The sequence below is a fragment of the Triturus cristatus genome, chromosome 1_2 (genome assembly GCF_964204655.1).
Source record: "Triturus cristatus chromosome 1_2, aTriCri1.1, whole genome shotgun sequence".
Taxonomy (NCBI): Eukaryota; Metazoa; Chordata; class Amphibia; order Caudata; family Salamandridae; genus Triturus; species Triturus cristatus.
Genome location: NC_140580.1, coordinates 198,132,226 through 198,138,225, shown reverse-complemented (window position 1 = coordinate 198,138,225; position 6,000 = coordinate 198,132,226).

The window sequence follows — 6,000 nt, the reverse complement described above, 5'->3', positions numbered from 1 at the left end:
TAATGAAATTTGGAAAATCTCTCAACAAGAAGCTGCAGAGAAACTCAGTGAAATAGATAGAATTAACCTAGAAAAGGCGTTAGCTGTAGTTGACAATGGTATGACTACATTAACATCCAGGATTTATTCACTGGGCAACATTGTATCTTCTGCTATAGATGTACTAGAACAGGATTTGTCCTTACTACAACATGGACAATCCCAACTACCTTCTATTATGTTTTTAAGCTGGACGCTGCAATCATTGCGTGCTGGTTATATGCCTTGGCGATTGATCAACAGTACGTGCCTATTTTCTGCATACAATTTAACTAAGAAGCAGATAACAATGGCACAAAGGGGAGAAAAATATACAATGCTGCGAATTGAAAAACTGGACCAATTACCTGTCACTGTGGCAGAGTCACCATCCACAGAATGGTTAATCCATGGGCATATAACATTACCGGTCACAACCTTCCAGTTTCAGTATTGCCTAGAACAACAGCAGGCAGGCAGATATGAAGCAATGGGTAGGGAATTAATTAAGGAATCTTGGAAATTGCCATAAAGATTTTGATGCAGGAATGAGGACATGGAAGTATTTCTAAGCAGTACAAACTGCGAGAACTCTTTAAGTGGACCTCTCATATGCCAGGATATCATGCTTCACGGGGCCTATAATAGTTCAGTTGCCAACTTAACTGTCATTTGAAAGGATCCCCAGCTGCCGTGATTAATCGTTGTTCAAGCTACTTTCAAATGGGAGTTACTTGATGCTGAATGATCAAGGTTGTTGTGGGATGCTTCCGGGCATCGCAAATCTTGTCACTGTAAACTCCAGGGTTACTTGGTGTATGCAAGTATTCTTTCCACCGACCCACACAGTCAGGGAGTTGCTGTTATGGCCTTTGTTGATTGTTTTCTTTATACGGTTTGATGCTCTGAATCGAATGAAAGCCATGCTTCTACAGAAAACGTGCCCTAATCTTTTCCTGAGTGTCAAGCTGCAGAGGAATTCTTACTTGAGTCTTACACAGGAACAGAGATGCTGGTTTCCAACTCCCCCTCAAAGGCACTCCGGAGATCCAGTAAGATACCTAGACTCCAAGACTACCCTCTGGGGAGAAGGGGGAGTGGATAAAATAATAAACCAATAAGAGACTGGTCCTGAAACTCGTCTTCTCTCCTTCGCCTGCTTCTTCTTCCGAACTGCAGACTGAATATTGTCTGAGAGAATCTAAATAGCAAACTAGATTAATTAATCACTTATTCTACTTTTATTCGCTCTTTCCTTTCTCTCCTAGAGTCTATGCCTACCCAAGTTTTCAAGTACTGTGCCTCTCCTCTATCTTCGTTGTGTTGCTTGCTCTTGTTTTCTTGTTTAAACACCAGACCAATTCACCTATCAAACAAAGAATACTTTTAGCCCCTTCAACCTCCTACCTCACATTGGGTAGGTATATTTGAATGGCTTTAACTTCACTTACTTCTTGAGTGGTGCTTCTATTCTTCTAAGGTATCTTTTTCTAAACTGTCAGATGTTTTAAATGTAAATCTCCTCTTACTTTCTTGTAGGGTTATTGCTATGTAACTCTGTACTGGTAAGTATCTGTCATAAATCTTTGACCTTATACATCGTCTAACATTTTGTCTCAGGTTCGATAAACTTTCCTCTTATTTAGCAGAGGGAACGGCCGGATACGCCTTGTGGGTAAGTATCCGCCTAAGCCTTTTAACTTAGTGCAAGTCTTTCTATTTACGTTATGCTTAAGAAATATTCTATCTTTATTCAACTGTATTTACACTTAGCTTATTTGTTCTCTTCTTTCTTTCCTCGGGATAACTTCGAGTGAACTTCTAGCCGCCAGGTCTCCTTCTCCCTTTGACGAGAATACTGAGGAAGAAACACCAGGTACGAAGTTGGAAAATCTTTGCCCTGACCTAAACTACTCCCGACGGGACTAGCGGACGATATCTGGACGAATTCCCAATGGATTATTTCTCTAGTACTAAAATTCTGTGGAGCCTTTCCTGAACGTGCATACTCGGTTGAATCTTCAGTGAAGTGCGCATTTGACTCAGCGCGCACGCTTCACACAGCCTCTGAACACCTGTGGGGAAATAAACTAGACCGCCGCCGATTCGAAGGTGGCGGCCATCTTAGAGTGCCTCTTTTGGTTCAGCTTAGTCCAATCATTGGTCCTCGTCCTTATTCTTTCTCTTGGGCCATGACTTTTGTCTTGCAATGTGCTCATTATTGTCAAGGCACCTTGTGGAGGTCTGACACGGAGAGACTTTTGATCTCCAGATTGCAAGGTCTTCTGCAGAGATACAGGCACTCATACATACAAACTGCCCTTTCCATTTCACAGAAATGGTCCAGCGTATCTTTAACATGTCTGATACACCGGGTATAGTACACCTATTTAAGACAATAGGTTCTGGATTGTTAAGCACCTTTCAGACCGTCTTCGGGGTGATTCCGAACTTCATACACTGTTTTCTGAAGTATTTTTGGAGGACTTCCACTGATCCTGTTCCTAATAGCAGCAATCCTCATGGTAATTTTTTTGTTCTACGCAATGGACATCCCAGTCACCAAGGATATGGAAATAACGCTCCTGAAGCGCCGATACCATGATCGCATGGTATCCCATCTGGGCACACCATGCGTTCGCAAACTGAGTGTGGCCATGTGGCCATGTCTGAACTGGGGTGGCAGACTGGGCTAAAGAACGGTGATGGATTAAACCCAGATCAGTTGACTGGGGGTGAGTGCTTGCAATGTTCAACACTCCATCCATTATTTCCTTTTTGTTTTTGCCTCACCCGCATCTACACCACCTGCATTGTTCAGGTCTAGGAGGCGTGCTGTTGCCAGATTACATGTCTCAGAGTCCTCTTCAGACGAATCGAGGGCTGCGGAAACATCCACTGTGCCACTGGATGGTTGCCATGCCGGTGTGCACTCCGCCTCTGAGGGAGCACACACAGGTGCCAGACGTCGCCGCAGGGCTCGGGTGCCCAGTCCACCTCCACAGGGTGAGAGCCAGGGGGTGTTCTTAGGGCTGGAGGCCACCATGGTCAAGGTCCAGCGCCTACAAGGAAAGGCAATATTGTCAGTCCAGTGCCAAATGAAGGGCCTCAATGCAACAATGGGCAATATTGACAGGGGCATAAGCGCAATGGCTGAGGGCATGAGGGAGATGGCTGCGGGCATGCGGGACATGTCCCAGTCCGTCATGCTGCTGTGCACGAAGATGGATGAGGACAGAGCTGCACGGCACAGGGAGAGGCAAAAGAAAGATCACCACACAAGGGCAGTGAACCGCCTGGCAACTGCCACTTCGCTGCTCTGCAGGCGCTCCGTGTCAATGCAGGAGGGGCTTGCGCACTGCAGCAATGACGTGTCAAGGGGGATGGTGAGGGTGACCAGTGCGCTTGAGGTGCTGCTAACAAGCCAGTCGGCCACAACTGGTGCTGTTGATGCTGGGGACAGCGAAGACACCACCAGTAGGAGCAGCATTACCCCCCCTGTCACATACACACAGAGGAGAAACAGACGGCATGGGGCTGCCACTGGTCCCACAGCCAGTGAGGAGACTCAATCCCTGGCATCCCGCACTGTAGTGCATGGGCGCAGACACTGATGCTGCACACAATTGCAGGACACAGTTGGGTGAAGTAACCCTTGACTTCAAACTCTTGTTTTCACATGATTGATAGGGCCATTTATGGCATTGTGTTGTGGCGTAGTGCCGCTTGATTAAAACTACGTCATGGCATACAACTGCTGGCTGTGTCCCCTTACTTACTTAGAAATAGTTGCATGTGATCTCTGCCCGTCTCTCTCTCCCATCTGTTGCTGTTGCCACTCCTGCTGCGTTGGGCTCTGGCTGTGCAGACTCATCGTCATTGTCCTCAAAATCTGTTATTTCCACCTCTGTACCTGTCTTCGTGGCAAGGTTGTGCAGCATTGCACAAGTGGCAATTATCTTGCAGCAGATGATGGGTGTGTACTGGTGTGCGCCTCCGCTTTTGTGGAGGCAGCGGAACCTGCTTTTCAATAGTCCAAACGTGCGCTCCACCACGTTGCGGGTTGATCTGTGTGCCACATTATATCGTCTTTCACTCAGGGTTGATGGGTGTAGGTAGGGAGTGAGGATGAATGACCGCATGGCATATGCACTATCGCCTAAGTGAGTAAGAGAGTAGCATTAGTCACATGCCTCTATACACATTAATTTGCGATAAGTATTAGGGAGTGTCACAGTGATTTACCTAGCAGGTATCCTTCTCCAAATTCTCCGGCAACCAGTCGTGTGTAGATCCCACTGTTCTGGAAGATGAAGGAGTCGTTGGTGCTCCCAGGGAACTTAGCTATGATATCAGTGATTATGTTGCCTGCATTGCAGATTACCTGCACATTAATGGAGTGGGTGGACTTTCTGTTCCTGTAGATGTGCTCAGTGGCTGCTGGTGGGCAGATTGGAATGTGTGTGCCATCAATACAGCCTATGACATGCGGGAACTGTGCCATCTGGTTGAAGTCTGTCTTGGTTTTCTGCAGGTCAGCCTGTGTGTTTGGAAAGCTAAAGTTCAGACATGGCCACATGCAAATCAGTCTGACCCTGTGCCTCATGGGAACAGTCCAGCCCGAACTGCCAAGCCATGTCTTCCCTGGACCGGAAACAAGCTTCCTAGGACCGGTTTCTGGCATTTCAGCCGTCTTCAGCCAGGCTTGCTTGAATCCAGTGGCAAAGTGAGCAAGGGACTCACGTCTGAGCATACCCTACCAATTTATGGCGAACAAAGCAAAAAACAAAGGAAATGATGGACGGAGTGTTGAACATTGCAAGACATGGCTTGGCAGTTCGGGCTGGACTGTTCCCATGAGGCACAGGGTCAGACTGATTTGCATATGGCCATGTCTGAACTAGGGTGGCAGAGTGGGCTAAAGAACGGTGATGGATTAAACCCAGATCAGTTGACTGGGGGTGAGTGCTTGCAATGTTCAACACTCCGTCCATCATTTCCTTTGGTTTTTGCTTTGTTCGCCATAAGTTGGCAGGGTATGCTCAGACGTGAGTCCCTTGCTCACTTTGCCACTAGATTCAAGCAAGCCTGGCTGAAGACGGCTGAAATGCCAGAAACCGGTCCTAGAAAGCTTGTTTCCGGTCCAGGGAAGCCATGGATTGGCAGTTCAGGCTGGACTGTTCCCATGAGGCACAGGGTCAGACTGATTTGCATATGGCCATATCTGAACTAGGGTGGCAGAGTGGGCTAAAGAACGGTGATGGATTAAACCCAGATCAGTTGACTGGGGGTGAGTGCTTGCAATGTTCAACACTCCGTCCATCATTTCCTTTGGTTTTTGCTTTGTTCGCCATAAGTTGGCAGGGTATGCTCAGACGTGAGTCCCTTGCTCACTTTGCCACTGGATTCAACAAGCCTGGCTGAAGACGGCTGAAATGCCAGAAACCGGTCCAAGGAAGCTTCTTTCCGGTCCAGGGAAGACATGGCTTGGCAGTTCGGGCTGGACTGTTCCCATGAGGCACAGGGTCAGACTGATTTGCATATGGCCATGTCTGAACTAGGGTGGCAGAGTGGGCTAAAGAACGGTGATGGATTAAACCCAGATCAGTTGACTGGGGGTGAGTGCTTGCAATGTTCAACACTCCGTCCATCATTTCCTTTGGTTTTTGCTTTGTTCGCCATAAGTTGGCAGGGTATGCTCAGACGTGAGTCCCTTGCTCACTTTGGCACTGGATTCAAGCAAGCCTGGCTGAAGACGGCTGAGATGCCAGAAACCGGTCCTAGGAACCTTGTTTCCGGTCCAGGGAAGACATGGCTTGGCAGTTCGGGCTGGGCTGTTCCCATGAGGCACAGGGTCAGACTGATTTGCATATGGCCATGTCTGAACTAGGGTGGCAGAGTGGGCTAAAGAACGGTGATGGATTAAACCCAGATCAGTTGACTGGGGGTGAGTGCTTGCAATGTTCAACACTCCGTCCATCA